Here is a 17,775-nt window from a genome sequence, read left to right on the forward strand (position 1 = left end):
ACCTACACTCTCTACTGCTAATCCTAATTCAATGAATAATGTCTCAGATGAGTAAAATCATGTTTTAAGAGATTGCTTGGCAACAAAGTTTGCTGTAATTCTACTCACTGTACAAACAGCTATTGTTTGCTATCATTAAGGGACTTTCCCCACTGTGATTTCCCCCTCTTCATTAGGTATGAAAGGACTTTGATTGGCTCCCTCATAGGCGCAGTTCTCGGCAAAAGCACAATGCATACTGGAAATCCTCTGTATTGTTTGCAAAGAGCAACTCATAATCCCTTTGGAAATCTCTTCCTAAAAACATACCTTTTGTTAATTTTTTTTTATAATATGATTTTCTCCCAAGGCTAAAGAATGATCTCAGCTCATGTTAGCTCCATTCCATTAAGAATGGTTTCTGGATATTTGCCATAGACCGTCTCTAGATGGTCATTTTCTGGGGCCCCTCTTTTAGTGTGTTTTGAATCAAACTGGAAAATCTAAAAATACAGCACACAATAATCTTCGGTGTCTAGACTCTTTTAATATTTTACAAAGAAGGCATTTTGATTAATAACCAGATTAATTGGATACTGGAGCAGGTATATTATTTTGAAGAATTAATAATTACAGAAACCATTATAGTCCTTTCCATCGCTGACAGAGGTATATTATAATACAAACAACCATTGAAATTCTTTTTTCTTTTTGATTATAAACAATGTGTATTCAAAAGGCTAGGAATACTAGTCAAATCAAAAACAATAGCCTCAAATTATCTGTGTAGCCAGTGGAATGAAAGATAATAAAACTACAGAGGGTTTTTTAGTATTGTTCATGCACTGAATTTTCTTCTTGTGGCTAAAAGTATGTATTTCACATAATAGAGTGTGAACAACCCTTGTTGACTTTATTGGAAACTGAAAACATCTAGTACTTTGGGGAGCAGAGCCCCACTTTCTGGTCTGTAATGAATGTAAATATTTCCAGAGCTGAGGTGGAAAACCAAATTTAAATACAAAGTTTGCACCATTTAAAATCTTGTGTCTGCTGTGCAAATTGGCAGTTTGACTTTTTGATTTAAGCCCTGCTGAGGTTGGTGGAAGGGTTCTGAATCAGACCTGTCGCTTCAGAGATGATTTGGAGAAGCATAGCTGGGAGGCGCCTTTGAAGGAAGTGATTTCAACAAGTGTTGGGCTTCACTCTTCTTCCAAACAGATGCTGACCCGAGTTCCTCCAGCTGGGTTCTTAGAATCATTAGCCGCCTTCGAAAATGGAAGGCTGTTAAAGAAGGAAATCCAGTTTACTCTCACTTGTAAGCTGGAGGACAGGACTACTTCCTACTACTTCGGATTCATCAACGTGCAGGTTTGGACAGAGCCAGGTCCATGTGTCTGTGCTAAGTCTGTGCTAAGTGAATTCATACAGTTCCCCTGTCCTCTCTGGATCTTACTTTGGGTGGAAAGAGGAGAAAAGACAGGGAGCCTAGCAAAAGCCCACAGAGTCATTAGGGATCAGGCAGTCGTGTGGATGGGGAGGAGGCCTTTTGGGCAGGAGTTTTGTCCCACCAATGGTACTGAAGAAGCTGATGGCCAGTGGTGTTTGAGCAGCCCAGCTCAAGAGCAGAAGGGCTTGCAGGAGCAGGGAGCACTAGATGCAAGCTGTGATAACTGGGCTGAAGGTTTCAACAGCTTGTTCGACCAGTCCAGACCAAACTTTCTTCAGCTCAGCCTTGCTTGGTTCTGGGCTTCCCCTAAGCTCATTCCTTTCGGCATGGCACTAGCTAACATGCTTGCCAGCTTCTTATTTGGCAACTGCCTTCTGCCTCGCTGGCATGGAAAAAGATGAGAAGACAACAGACCTGCACCCATTTGTGTAGAACAGCCCTGTCTTTTATGTGCTTAGCACAAGCATATGAGAGACACGCAAGGGAACAAGACTCCGCTTCTCAGTTGAGTCTGTCATTTTATAAAAGATAAGTCATAGTGTGTTGTGTAAAATCCTAGCTATTTATAAAATCCAGTGACCTTAAAAAGCATCGTAAGTGGTAGAACCATAGAGTTATCTGAATCGTCATTCTAAACAGCAGGTTTATCTCGAGATGTTGTAGTCTGTATCTGGTGGTGTAAATCACACATTCTAGTAGTAGGTACTGTGATACAACCCTGCTGGAATTTTATAAGCACAGGATGTACAATGTGGTTTAACCGCATGTCTAGGAAAGAAAATAAACAGGCAGTTGCCCACAGAACATATCTTACATCTGAACTTCGGTGCATGTGCCAACAAAAGTTATCGCTTAAGCTGCTAGCTGGACAGCTCGATATCAGAAGTGCCTCTGCTGTGTGAAATGGATGCTGTTGTTCAACATCGCTCAGAGGGTTTTGCAACATTGTCTTGAGGATGATAGGGAGAAAGGATAGCGTAGTTAGCAATCTGCAGCAGGAACATTGTTAAATAGTTTTCACTTGTGTGTCATAACCTCAGAGAGGACAGTAGCGCAAAGAGAAATCTGAATCTGCATCTTAGTGCTGGTTGAGGTGTAACTATGCCTCAGTAAGGTAGTTCCCAAAAGCTGCAGTTGGGCTTGGGCCTCGCTCTAGTATTGCCTTGCAAACAGGTACAGTCCGTAAAGGCAAGATGCAAGAAGTGACTACAGCAAACAATAGGAAGGAAGAGGGGGAGGGAAGATGAGGTTAACAGTAATAACATCATGTGGTTATGTAGGTTAACAGTGTGAACAGCTTGATGACTGACTTCTGTAACCTCTTTATTTTTAAATTCTTTTCTAGAACACACTGTTAAAGCACTTGGCATTGTATTAAATTTTGCTCCTTACCCTACCCCAGAAAAGTATTTTCACTTATTTTCCATTAGGTAAATGTTTTTTTCTGTTTGCATGTAAACTATACTGTATCTTCTTTCTTAGTTTTCCTGGGCTCTTCAAAGAGCCCATCTTTGAACCTCTCTTGCACAGTGCTCCTCCGCTCATGCACATGATGCCTGTCCACCAATTAAGTGTGGCACCATCTCTCCACATACAGCCCTCTTCTGCAGCAGTGCTGTCTGCAGCAGTGGCTGGTGACATCACCCTCCCCATCATCAGGGTGCCCTGGCAGGTACAAGAGACTAGGGAACCTGTGAATCAGCTGGAGAGTAAAATGCCCTGGAGGCTGGCAGAGCCTGCCCACCACCCACCAGGTACCTCCAGCCCCTGCACCTCAGCATTCACAACCACAGACACTTGGCAGAGCGGAGGTTCACCGAGCCCCACCTTGGTGCTGCTGCGAGCGTGTCTCCCGCGCCACCCTGACCTTGTGCCATGGTTAGCATGTGTACCCACCAAACCAGTTCTAAAATTAAACGGCAATATGCAGGATTACAGAGTCATTACTGACAAGGAGTACAGCAGGATAAACTGCAAAAATCTCCATGCTTCTAAAACGTGTTAGAGAAGATAGGGCTCCTTTTCAGTCTGCCTGCTCGCTGTAGGACTGACTTTGAGCAGAGTACACCAAAAGAAATTAGGTGCATCCCACTGAATTCAAGAAGACAGGAAAAATTGAACTAGCAAGTTAGACTGTGAATTATCACAAGTATTAACAAAGCAAAAGGAAGATTTAAAGATTATGATGTGGCTCTGGAGGTTTCATCGATTTTATTCCTATATAAGAAATTGAGTTTGCAATGTTACAATTCTGAACCAATGTGAAAATAGATGTCCCTGTGCAGAAAAACTTTTTAACCAGAGGTGCTGTCATTAGGTATGTTGTCATGACATATTAGTTTACCATCTGCACTGCCAGAGCCATGCTCACACCTAAGCCTGTAATTCAGTGACTGACTTAGTCTGTTCTCCCATTCATGAGGCTCATTGAGAAATATATATGCTGGCATGCTTCAACTTTACCTGCAAATAAAATGTGTTTTTGGAAAAGCCCCCAAAGAATGAAAACTCATTTGGTTCAACAAAACATGAGAGAAACCCCCACTCTTGATTATACCCCTTTTTCTGCTGGCTATAGTGCTTGAGGAAGTTTCAGACTAACTATAACAAGGTACAAAAAAAGAACTTAGCAGCCTACTCTAAAAGAAAACCACAAACTGTGCATAACTCCTTGATAAAACTACCACTACAAATCTATTTGATATTATAAACCAACCCATTTTACTATGTACTAGGCAAGTCTACATCCCAGTCGTAACCACACACTATGTTGAATGGGAGGAAATGTAGACAGAAATCCTTAACCTGTAATTCTACATACAAATACATGCACACACAAATTTTCCTAGTTATGGCTGGAGAAAGGAGTTAGGAAAATAATTGCTTCACAATAAGTAAACACTATTTTGAGAATTTAGTGACGGTGCCTTGTGCTGGTCCTGTATGAAGAAGTTAAACTAATTCTGTGTGTTTAGTGGCTTACAGAGACTGTCCGTGGCCTCAGGCTATGAAGATAAAACTTGGTTTGGGGCTGTTCTTTATTTAAAACATTGAGGAAGTTATACATTCCTGAAACAGAAAATTTTTTGAAGTAGTCTAAAGGCATGGTCAGAGAACATGTAATCTTAAAAAATAATTATCTTGTAATACTGCCATGTTTATATCTATTTGGATTATTTCTTTTGTCAAGAACAGTTGCACAAATTCTGTTTGTTGTGGGTTTAGATTGACTTTCATACCGCTCTCATTTGGAACCTCTGCTGTTCTGTAGCCCATTTTCCATAATCATCATCCTGAAAAAAGAAAGACTATTTCTGGCAGTAATTAATGAAAATAAATTCCGTACAAATTGCCCAAGAATATTTCATTGCTCAGATCCAGGGTGGCTGACACTTGTGAATAAAATAACCTTTTGAATTTTTTCCTTTTAGGGGATCACACATGACCTTTTAATGCTAAAGTTCATTAGTGCTTGGATATCATATTGATGAGCTTTGTATAAATGAATGGATGAACAGATAAGTCATAACTAAGATAATGAGCTTATAGCTGTTATGGAGGTAACTGAAGACATGTCATGGGTACTAATTAATTAAAGAATTTCTGTATAGTTTTATTTCTTGTCAGTCTTGGTTCAGAATTCACTCTCTCTACTTTAATCTTAGCAAGCGATGTTTCATTTTTAATGTTCCAGACAGCTGTATCTTTTTTCCAGAAATCCAGATATCCAGCCATTCTTATTACTGATGGCTTCATTATCAGTTTGTTTTTCTGCTCATTACTGGCACTGACCTTGCCAAGAGCTAAGCACATGCATAATTTTACTCATGCGATTAGACTCATTAAAGCTAATGGGATTAGTCAAGAAAGTAAAGCTACTTCTATTTAAGTGTTTGTCATTTGAGGTAGTGCAACTAGAAACAAGATCAGGAAGGTCTGGAAAGAATTCAGATTGAATAATAATTTTGTGTCTGTCATTTGAGGTAGTGCATCTAGAAGCAAGATTAGGAAAGTCTGGAAGGAATTCAGACCAAAAAATAATTTTTATTAAAAATCATATAAAGAGAAATTCAAACATTTTTCCCTTGACCCAACCCTGATGGGTGATGAACACAGTGCGTTTTCATGCTGGAGGTGAAAAGAGATTTTCTAACTGTTCTTTTCTTCAGAAGATGGGGGCTTGTCAGAACTGAAGCTGGTCTCAGCAAACTTTATGAGGTCATTTCTCAAGTCTAGGACGACATTTCTAAATGAAAGATAATTAGAAATATGCATCTCAGCCAACGGCCCAGCAGCAGAGGCTGACTGTAACCTGACAGCAATGTCAAGGTGCTGAGACCTGGGAGACTTCAGGTCCCCCCAGGAATATTTCATTAATGTGGGGAGTTTGAGAGGAGCAAACCCAGGACAGATTTCCCCTGCACAGAAAGGGGGAGATTGCTCTGAATTAAACAAGGTAAACGTGTCTGCTTTTGCTGAGGAATGGTTTGACAGTATGGATGTGGGTTTACAGGTTGAAAGTCTTGTGTGTGAAATCCTCAAGAGGTGTTTATTGGGTATAGAGTGGGGGAAAAGTCTAAAGGAGGTTTTGTGGAAATAGAAATGCATTTCCTTGCCATTACTCCTGCCCTACCTTTGTTCACCATCTCGAGCACTGCCAGTCTGCCTTTCTTTGACCGGCCAGCTGCAAGCCTCGCAGAAGCATTATAGCAGCCAGAAATACAATATTTAGAGTGCAGCTGGTTTTCAGCCCCTTTCTTTGATAGCCATCTCGGCTAGGGCTGGCAGAGGAGGGGCAGGGAGAAGTTATTCCATCCATCCCAAGGAAGTTCCCCTCTGGACCATCAGGACAGTTTTATGGCTATTGGTAACACAGGCCAAACTTACAATGGATGATTATTAACTCCAACACACTACAATTTGTCATTTTTGACCTCTGATGAGATGCCCCATATACAATACATTATAAAAAATCTGGCCTCTCACTTACAAAATCAAATACCAACCGCTCTGCTATCATTCTGAAGCAATGAATCTCCCGTGGCCTTGGAGAAAAAAAACACTTGTGGACTTTCACCCATTTTATACCTTCCTTTCAAAACACACACTTATTTTGGTCCCTGCTAAAAACAAATACAAATGACAATGGAAACTTACTAAAGCTGCAGTAGAGGCTATTTGTAGTCTGAAAATTAAAATTCGTAGTTCATGCTGACTCCTGTACCCTGGCTTTTTCTGGGTAGAGGTTAAAAAACAGCAAGTCCACCACTACTGAGTCTAATATTGTGGGGGGTGGATATTTTTAACTATGACTCACTTTTCTCTAGGAAAGCAACTGATCTATGCCCCAATGCACACAATTTTATTATCATTGGGAAGAGCCATGTGGTGTTCATGTAGTGCTTAATCTCGTGAAGTCTCAGCACCCAAGGTTTTCTGATTAATGGCAGAGGAGGAAGACTGGAATGACAGTTAGGATTTTGCCAGTTTATACTGTATATACAGCTGTTGCTGCGCAGGGGAGGGAAACGCAGAGTCTGGCTGTCTGTTCCAAACAAAAAGAAATGGCACATGCTATTACTTCCAGATCATTGCAGTCCCTGCACCACCATCTGCTGGGGGTCAGAGCAGTTGTCCGGGTCGGCGTCAGTCATGCACAAACTCAATGCCTTCCACGGAGCTGCACCCAGCAGTACATATTTACAAGAACAATAAAGCAAACCTGCTCCCTGGACACAGGCAGCACAATGCTCAGTCACATTGGGAACAAAGGGGCACAACGAAAGTTGATATGCATTACAAAGGAGGTTCTCGGGGATCACAGCTTTGTGATTTCAGGCTGTAACACAAATTGAAGGGAAGAAAAAGTGTCACCAATGAGCCCAAACCTAGTGATCATTGTATTTGTAATTGACGTAGCATTGCTAAAAGGGTGCCTGGATCTCTGTGTTTCCCCTTTTCCTATTTACAAAGTCTTTTGTAGAAGGTAGTTATATGCAAAAAGCTTTGATGATAAATGCTGAACGCTTGGATATACTGTTCTGTAACAGCAGCAAGATGATCTCTGCCACTTACCCTGGCTTGTCTGTGCATCTCTCTTTTTACAGGGCTTGTGCCATGTCCTGGAGCGAGGTGCAGAGCCCTGACTGACGTAAACTGAACAGTTCCTGGAAACAGGATGAGTACAACTGTGTCACTGTGATGTTGAAACCGAGTGGGCAGTTTTAGCATCTCTTCGGTCTGAACAACAACTAATGAGTAATTCATTTCTTCTGCTAAAAAGGGCTGCTTCAACACCAGTGTGACACATCAGGCATTACTGCAGGGTACTGCAAACCTTTCACTTAGTGCTGTCCTGCACCCTTTGCTGAACACACGCACGCAGACGTGACACCTTTGGTGCCTAGAACTGGAGGTGGGTCTCCTTGCTGTACGTTAAGGCATAGAGGTAAAGCATAACTTTTCTTTTTGATCTGGGCTAGCTTGCTGCAGGCTAAGTCCAGTGTTTCAGTGCTACATCAAAATGGAAGCAAGAGAGCAATGGAGCTCAGTGAGGAGACATCTGCATTGCTCGGGACAGACCCAGCAGTATTCAGCTGAGTTTATTAGTTTGGTCTCAGCATCAGCGCTGTTAAAACAGGCAGCAGTGCCAGCATGGGGTGATAAGAATGGGCAGCAGTCTTGGAAAGCTATGAAAAGGGCAGGTGGAGCTGGACCCAGAACATTTTTTAAGTGAGGCTCATTGCCAAATAACTAGCAAACATGCTGTACTAGCAAAAACACACGAAGGACTGCTGTACTCCCTGCCTCACATAGCTGCAGTATCTGTCACAGCACTACCACGTACATAATCCTTTACATTTCATCTGATAATTAGTGGTTTTGGCATAAGCAAACCCAATCTTGTTAGGTCCTATCGTCAGCTGCTTTTTACTAAGCTCCACTCTGGCCATTTTTGCATAAAGCCTTTCCAGTCCATGTAATGTTTGACAACCTTCTCGGATGTTTAGCCTGAAACATAATATGGAAGCAGAGACCTCCAGGTAGCTGCACCCACATGCCTTCCAGACTCCACCTCCCTGGCCTTGCTGGCACCAGGACACCCCAGCTGCTGGAGCCGCAGAGCTGGTTCTGGAGCCTGTGGGGGCATGCAGAACAGCCTTTGTGTGTTCCCTTAGAAAATGTCACCAGGCTCAGTTACATATTTGTACTTGGAGGGCACTTGCCCTGAGCCATTTGACACAGACCTGAACTGGACAGGTTCGTATTGCAATTAGGCAGCCTTTCAGTGTTGGATCAGAGCCAAAAGAAAGATTTTTTTTAACAATCTAGTGGTAAGGAACTGAGTTTGAAGCAAAAAGCTGCAGAAGAGTAGTCAATGTACAGTTCAGATACATACTAGAATGTTTGAAAGTGTAAATAACTTGATGTCTAATTTTAGAGAGGGGAAGGAAGAGGATAGGAAGCTGGTAAAGTGGCTCTGTCAAGACACTAGTAATAAAATGAAAGGATAAAGAGCCTTTACCCTGTAGGTAATTGATGTAAATCTGCCCCAAATGTGTAGCAACTGAAAGTCCTTCCTATCAGTAGTCCAAGAGAGAAGTGATGTGTTGTCCTGTGTATCTAGTCCACAATAGAGAGGTGCTACATCATCCCTTGGTGCTTGCTTGCACCTGTGTTGGAGGCTTTGTTCTAGCAACCAGTGACTAGATTACCACGAGGAATAGACTGGGTTTCTCAGTCATCCTTCTGAGCACAGTTCAGACAAATTCTTTAAATAATGCTGGGGAATTTAGGACTGGTTTCATGCGTTCTGCAGACTTCGGGAGGTATTTTACAAGTCCTGTGTTTACTAACAAATGTAAAACACAAGAATAGATATGTTCTGCCTAATACAGTAACTTTTCTGATGCAAATAAAGCTTTTACTGAACAACCAATTGAACAACCACGTTGGTACTCTTATTCTACGGCATATTCCTGCTAAGCCATGCTCTTGGTGGAATAGTCCTCCCCCTTTACCATATTGTAGCATACTTAACAGAAATGGAGCCCTGGATAAACCATATTCTTGACTTCTATTTTGTAAATCTGTCACTGTGAGAGCAAGAGTTCAGTCTATTTTTCTTAATTGCCTAGATGAAATGAATTTACATAGTGTCTGTCCCAGTGGGTATCCAGTTAGGCATACAGCTGAGGAGTCTAATGTTGAAACCACACAGCATCCAGAGGCTGCACTGGAAACTTTTTGTTTAGGTACTTAAGTGGGAAATGAACTGTTGGGAAAATCTAGGCCAAAATTAACAGTTTTACTTTTTGTATTGCCTCTTTACTTCATCAACTCACTCTTTATCTCTGAGGCTGTACATATGTTTTTATAAAGACTAGTTCTGTGGGTTACCAGATCTCTGGGCTATACAAATTCAGTCCAGATCAGGCACAATGAAACGTATCTTGAATCAGCTGGAGCACATAATAGGTACACATGATGGCTGTTTATGTCAGCTTTATTCTTTATGCTGCCTCAATGACAACTGTGGGAGAAAAAGTGATATTTGATCAAACTCGAATTACAGAAGCAAGGTTTTGCATTTTTAAACTACTTTCATCTATTACATTAAGCTGTACCAGTTAAGTACATTGCATCAAGAGGCAGTGACATTTTTGATCCAGGATTAACTGCTGCAACTTTGGATTTACTGCCTCATGGAGCCTTGGCCTGATTTTTACCCCCAAACCACTTATATGCTGTTTCTTAACATATCTGCCTTGAACAGCTTTACAAATCTACTAACCTATCTTTTTCCAAATCTTTTCTGTGAATTGCTTTTGCAGTAATGTCTGCCAGTTTCTAATGCCCAATGGCCAGATGAATGACCATTAGGAAATAATAGATTCATAAAATACAATTATGTAGCTTTATGAAAGCAATATTTTAGTGATTTTCAGCTGACCTAGGGCACACATACAATTATTGTGCACTTCTGTTGCTTTTGTCCTCCATCCGTTCTCACTGCTTGCTATAGCCACTTACAGCGTTGCATTTTAGCCTCTTGAATTTGCTTGACTGAATAAGTCTTTGCAGTGGTATTTCCTAATCATATAATACAGGAGGCTCCCCGAGCATATCGGAGGTGCTTAAAACTTCAGGAGGGAGAAAAAGATATTCAGACCTTTTCATTTTTAAATACATTTGTTCCCATTGTTTATGGTGTTACTTTTCATTGTTATAGAAATCTTCTGAAAGGATTATTGAGAGGGTTGTTTTGCTTTAATCAACTTAGTAAACTTTTGTTTTGCCCTTTATGTTGATTACAAAAGCAGCTGACATTGTTTTACTTGCACCTTTTAAAGCACCGCACTGTGTTACTGGCTGAGTAGCATCTCACTGAACTGCGCTTGCTCAGCTTAAATACTGCTGCAAAAGTAGCACAAGAGAAAAATGTTGTCTTTAAGGTCCTACAGAAACTCTAGGTAAGCTGGAGTAGGGGACTGAAAAGAGACGTGGGAGAGAGAGAAATTGCAGAGTAGTGAAGGAAAAAGGGGTAGAAAGGCAAAAGAGAAGATTGTTGCTTCAGTAGAGAAAGGGATGGCTGAGCAGACAGCATCAAATTGCTCCCCAATGCTGTTCTGGCACTTGCAGATCTATGGAAAACATGCCAGAAGGACATGCTGAATTTGTTGCTCCCGTGTGCCAGCCTTTTCTGCAGCAATGAGAGGAACCAATCAGTGCTGCTTCAAAAGCAGCTGGAAACTGAGAAAACCCTGGTCCCCTGCGGCCTGGCAAGCAGCAGCACAGGGTCTTCTCGGTTTCCAGCCACTACAGAGGCTCCATTGACAAAATGTTTGCGGCATTTGAAGGAGTACAATGTGACAATGAAAGAACCTGAGGGAGACAAAAAAAGGAAGGGGGAGAAAAGAGGGAGGAGGCAGAATTAAATGGGAATGAGAGAGCAAGCCAAAGGCAGAAGGATAAAAATCAAAAGAAAAATATGCTAATTACTGCAAAAGGGGTGATAAAAATAAATCATCGTTGTCATATTCAACACCTCTGCAGTGCTTTATCAAAGAATATAGTTGCAGTAGCAAGACAAGAAAACAAAGTAAGACTTCACTAACATTCTTTCTCACCACCTCTCTGAGACACAGACACTTACTTAGTCTCCCACTTTCACAAATACTGTTATGAAGTACAGAGCAACTGGAAAACACCAGGTCCCTCATCCTCTGTTTGAGAGAGAAACAGAAAGAGATAAAGAGCCCTGGAAGCCAGGCGGGTGGTGTGTTTTACTGTTGCTCAGAACAACCAAAGAGGAAACAAATGCTGCCTGAAACAAAGCCATGGAGCTTGGCTCATTTTCTCCTTTTCCCTTGTACTTCATTGTATCGCCTATAAGAATACGTAGCAGAGTGGAAACTACTGATAGCTCAGACAGAAGCAGCATGGCTAGGTTTTATTTCTTTTACCACTGACTGCCTGTCCGTGTGATGGGACATCTAAGAGGGGCATCCAGGAGCTCAGGGGTTGTGCCTACAGTACATTTCCATAGTCTCCCAGATGTCCCCACTTGCAGTGCTTCTTCAGGGTGAAGGGCAATCTGCGGGTGCAAGAGCTGAATTTTGTTACAAAGCAACTAAACTGGAAGGACCTTCCCAGATATCCTCACATGGGTCATGGTCTTTCAGTTCATGGGTCCAGCTCAAGCTACTTCGAATTAAAATCCGCTGAAACATATATAGGGCGAACACAGACAGGGTCTTCAGTACCAACAGTTTCATTCCAGATAACCGCTGTTATTGGGAGTAACCTGATAAAGTAGATGTGCAGAAGAGAATATTGTTTGGGGGAGAGCACTAACATCTACAGATTTTCTGGGAATTCTTGGTACTTTCTGAAAGGTCAGAGAAGTGTACCATAAAATTTGAGAGAGAAGAATAGAAATGCTGTTGTTAGTTTCAAGAGGCAATGTCAGCCAAGAACCGAGAAGGGGGTAAATTCTCTGTTGCTCAAGTTGGAAGTAGGTAAGCTCAATTTACCTGCATTTGCCTTTGAGCACCCTGCTGTCATCATCTTAAATGAGTTTTTAACTGAAGGAAGGCTTCTGTCCTGATGACAGGAGTTTTGAAGTTAATAAAGCCTTCTTCAAAAATTCTCATTTATCATTCAGGTTTAAAATAAAATGCTTCCATTTGCTCTGTGAAGTTGGCAGTTACTTTCAGTCTTGAGAAATTACTCTTGTAAAGTAGTTACTGCTTAGGTCAAAAAAATAATCTGTTTTTCCAAAGCAAACTGAATTTGAGCACAATCTATGACAACTACACAATCCCCAACTTTTAGATCAGTGATCAATTTGTCTTTCTCTGTAGGAATAGTAGGCAGTGTAGGACAGAACTGGTTTTCTTGTGACATTTTTACAAGTGAGTTACTACTGTATGTTAGAATTTTGAAAGAACCTACAGGTGCTTTAGCAGTTGTAAAATGAGACCACCATCATGACTGTCCCATCAGAAGTCCCCCATTGCATAGGAGTTTAAGAATAAAATGGTGGTTACTTTATTATTTCATCTTTTCAGTTCACGTGTAGTAGACCAAAATTGATACCATATTTTCAAATCTATCTTTTCAGGTTTTTTCCATCTGAAATATAAGTTACTTTAAAGCAAGGGTAACTTGCTTCATCTGTAAAATCTTAGCTGTACTTTTTATGCCATAGAGGAGGTGCTAGGAAGGACTCTAGAGGAACTACCAGCATGATAAACAAACATGTACCTCAAAATATTGTGCAAAAACCTATTTTATACTTTTAGGGAATTTTTTTTTCTTTTTGGGGTATATCTTATGAGCTGGCTATGTCTACATTAATGAGTAATTAATCCTAACAAAAATAGATCACCATATTGAAGTACTTAGTGCTGAGAATCAGCATGTTGATTATAAGAACTTCAAGGATTTGAACTTCAGGCCACCTTTAAATTGATCCCTTGGATTGGCTCTTCTCACCATACAAGGGGTTTAAAGCTTCCCAAAGGCCCACTGGTTGGTTTTGATTCTTATGTCCCCACTGGAGGCTGGAGTACATTTCACGTGCACTGGGCAGACCACCTGGGTTAGTTCCCTTCGAAGGGAATTCAGTGCTTCTGTGCACCAAAACTGCCCTGTGAACCGAACCAACGTGCAGTAAATGGGGATAGTCAGAGGACAGGATTTGCTTCAAAACTGTGTTACTGCTCTGAACCAAAATGCTAATGTAGAGGCAACCATACATATTTTTGTGGCTTTGGGAAGATGCTGCATATTTTTATGTCGGATGCAAACCCAGCAGTTTTGCATAGTAATACTCATATAGCTGCTTGTATACTTTCCTGGCCAGCAACCTCTGGCAAGTTCTCTGGGTTTAATAATGCAAAGACCAAAGCCAGCTATGCCGAATCATTATGTAGCCAGAAAAATCCTCACATATGTACTTTACATGCAACTCAGAAGAGCAGATTTTATTTTATCAAGTAGTAACAGTTGTGGTCCTCACATAAGCAGTACGAAAAACTGTTTTCCAAGCTGCATGATGAAATAACTGCGATGTAAATTGACAAATTTTTACTCCAGTTCTCCAAAAAAGAGTGATGGGTTTGCCAAATCAGGAAGAAAGACTTAATTGTCTATGATCGAAGAAGGTCCTGCTCTACATAGAATTCCATGAGAATGCAGAAAGGTTGAAGGGGAGAAAAAGTCTGGAATCAGGTAGGCTTCATTTAAAGGAATGTGCTTGAAAATTCACTCACTTAAATATTGATATTAAAATAAATATGTCTTTTCTGTCTTCTCAGTTGGAAAAACCCACAATAGTGATTGCTTCCTTTAGCTGACAAGCTTCGGGCACTCTGCAGGAAAAAGGACACATGTAGTAACTTGAAATGATGATACTTGGTTTCTTTAAGCAGTAAAACTTCACTCAAAAGTTTGGTTTTGCTACTAGGATCAACCTTTCTCTTTCATATCTAGTTCATATCACAGACGCCTCTTTTCACTTATGTTTTAAGTGGTGAGTGCAGCACAATTGTTTCAGCATCTGAGCAAGAGGGAACGTTTTCTTTCCAACTCACTTATTTTGATACTTAATCTTGAAAAGCAAGTCAATACATTCTAAAGCTCCATGAAAAGCAACTTCTGTCTTCTGCTTCTGTTTCTTAAGGAAAAAGTTAACCAAAAGCATCAGTCAGAACCTGGAAAGAATCAGATCTGAATTCTGAAAACAGTAGTTAGCTTTCATTTGTTCTTACTCCTCTCTACCAGAGGTGATTACAAGTAAGATTAGAAATGCAAATACCAGATACCATATAGTACATCAATGTATTGGTCATGAGATCAGAAGTTAGAGCACGAAAGCTAATTCTGACTTCGTCAATGATTTTCAGCTTTTGTCAAGTTTTTACTATTGAACGTTTCCCACCTGAGCAAAGGAATATTAATGCTTCAAAGAGCAGAAGAAAGAGTGCAACACTCAACAATTTACCTTTCTGATTTCTAGTTTATTTATTTGAATGAGTCATGACTTTGCTCTCAAAACACTGCCCTGAATTACGTTTACTACTGCTGGCCAACTTTTTGCACTGAGTGTTTTAATTTTGATTAGTCACATTCATTTGTGTAATTTCAGTTCCTTGGCTGGATTGCCAGAGCTGAGGCAAGTTTCTAGTGCAGCTGCTGGTACAAGTACAAAATCTAGTTTCAGTTAATTCCTGCGTATATGATTTTTTCATTTGTTCTCAACAAATGATCAGGCACATTTTGAGTGAATGCATGTTTCCAGAAAGCCAGTAGAAAGGAATGTAAAGTGAATAGTGAAAAAGCATTTGACTCCTAAGAAAGAGAATTCCTACAGTAGTGCTCTATTGGCTTTGCTCAAATACTCTTGAATTTCTTCCACTGGGGTCTGATCCATAAATGGATTTGGTCACTAAAAATAGCAGTTATGTCCTAAAGTTCATACTATGTGCTGTTAGAGTTTCAACTCAGCTTCTGTTTAATCTTAATAGAGAGCACCCATGATTACAGTGGGTATTATACCCACAGTCTTCCAGATTGCTTTGGTAGCTGCCAGAGGGAATGGTGGCATCTAAAACTGTGGCACTGCAGGGAATTCAGGCAAACGCACTCCACTGCCATGGACATGTCTGAGCTCACTGAGAGCCTCCTTATTCTTACCTGGAGGCTCCTTTGGCACCTGTGGTTTTCAATTTGCACATACTCTGAGCTGTGTCTGTGAACTTGCAGCTTACTGCCATCGAGACTTGACTGATACACTGACTTTGGTGCAATGACACCAGGGCTCTCATAAGGGCTGAGTTTGGTATGAATGGCAGGAGCAGGAAAGATTTCTTTTTGTAAAAGACTGCCATCCACTTTTGTGCAATATCCAATTTGGTCCAGATTCCTGCCAATAGTATTTTGAGGATTGTGTCCCAAACTGTAATTTTCCTATCCCTAGATGAGAGGCTAAGTTTGCCCAGAGAGCTGGGAGATGCTGCTTCCTGGGGAGCTATGATGTCAGTCAGCTGTGGCTCCAAACTGTGGCTCCTGGCACGTCACACGCTAATTAAAACCTGCTTCTAGAATATCTTTTGCACTTATGCCTTAAAATGTCATTCTAGTTTAGGAACTTCCGAAGACAGCCATGCTCAGCTCCTTTCTGAGTATGAGAGGACTCAGACCTACATTTTCCACCTCTTGGGCATGCTCTGCCTCAGTGCAGCTTATCTCCCTTTCTAGTTCTGGTCCTAGAACAACACAAGTATATTAATTTCCTGACCAGAAGATCTTTTTGCAAAGTTTTCTACCTTATCTTTGCAAAACCAAAAGTTAACTCATAGTCAGGCACCACAGATAGATTTAGATTTAGTTTTTAATCTGGACTGGAGGTGGTCCACAGGGGTGTTCAGAGATAAGGTCTCAGTTCAGTTTGATAAAGCACCAGGAGCTATTTGTAAAAAACTGGCATCCAGATTTTGAACATCTGCTAGGTGTTTCTGATTTTCTTCTCTCAATTAACACAAAAATGTAAAGTATCTTCCCTTCACCCCAGGTTTACAAGAAGTTTAGAGCTGCAGGAGTTATATCGACTGCATCTCTCAAACAGATGGGATTTTTTAAACTTTATCAGGCTTTTAAAATTCGTATTTGGTCCATCTTTTTAAATTTGATCTCTAAAGAAAACTAGCAGAAATCCTGAGGTATTGTTAATGGGTCACCTGGTAAGTCATGGAGATCAATACTTCTTATCCTCAACCATTTACATCCCTATTACAAGTGAGTATGCAGAGACAGACAGCACAGGCTTCTACTTTAGCTCAGTGCATACAGATTAATTAAAAAACAGGCCCAGTGCAGATGATGCTGAAAGAAAAAGTACAAAGCATGAAAAGAAAACCAAAAAAAGAATTACATCATTTCCTTGTATCTTCCCTAAGGACAAGGGATTGGAGAGTATGAGTCAGTCTGAAGAAATGAAATAAAAACATCCCAGCTTTTAGTGACTTTTCCTTGTTCTTACCTTATGGAGCAGAGCTGGCCATCGAGAACAAGCAGCAGAAATTTGACTGCTTGCTAGGTTTTAAAATCTGAGTGAAGGTGTGCATGTGGATAGCTTGGCTTTATGATTTGTGACAAAGATATAGTGACCAGGAGAAGTGGGCTTGGATATGGGGCAGCACAGCCTTGTGGACATCACATCTACTGCTGCCTACAGTCACATACGTAGTAGGTGTGCTCTGCAGCTAGTGGATGAAATCTTTTCAAAGCTCCTTAGAGAGAAGAACACAAGTTGCATGTCCTTTTTGGCTGCTCAAGCCTCTTCCTCATACCTCTGCTTTTCAGTCTGCAGCACAGAGGTGCTGAGAGGATGAAGCAGTGGATGACTTATATACTACTTTCTTGGTATAGGAACAGTACATTTTGTCCGTGACTTAGGACCTACGTAACACTTTACCATGTACTCACCTTGCCCTCCATCCAACATCACAGTGTCAAATATTCTGGAAAATGACATGTAATAATGCAACATATTTTTCTGCTTCATAATTCAGTGAGTGAGAAATGTCTGGATACTAATGAACTTCCTACTGTGTCAAAATGGTATTGTTCATTTCTGTTTAAATAATGCTCAAGATAATCAAGGATCGGCTGTTTGAGCCAGGGTATCGGGGACATTCACCAAGTCAGTATGTCCAAGGACACCCTGGTAGGCATAATTCTGTGTTGTTTACATTGGTGGAGAAAACAAAAAAGGCAGCACAATGTATTTTTGTTCACAGCCTCTGATACCAGTGAAGTCTTTCAGTGATCAAACCTGG

At 40.8% G+C, this 17,775-nt stretch overlaps 1 protein-coding gene and 1 long non-coding RNA gene across 5 annotated transcripts in view; both read right to left on the reverse strand.

Moving 5' to 3' along the window:
• The window catches only part of RBPJ (recombination signal binding protein for immunoglobulin kappa J region), a 152,000-nt gene that overhangs the window by 61,111 nt on the left and 73,114 nt on the right, over window positions 1–17,775 (reverse strand). The window lies entirely within an intron of this gene.
• On the reverse strand, window positions 507–14,202 carry LOC114014829 (uncharacterized). Its single transcript, XR_003558486.2, has 3 exons — window positions 9,775–14,202; window positions 7,505–7,596; window positions 507–1,263 (listed from the first exon to the last, which is right to left on the reverse strand). It is a non-coding gene; the product is annotated as an uncharacterized LOC114014829 (long non-coding RNA).

The sequence above is a fragment of the Falco cherrug genome, chromosome 1 (assembly GCF_023634085.1).
Source record: "Falco cherrug isolate bFalChe1 chromosome 1, bFalChe1.pri, whole genome shotgun sequence".
Taxonomy (NCBI): domain Eukaryota; kingdom Metazoa; phylum Chordata; class Aves; order Falconiformes; family Falconidae; genus Falco; species Falco cherrug.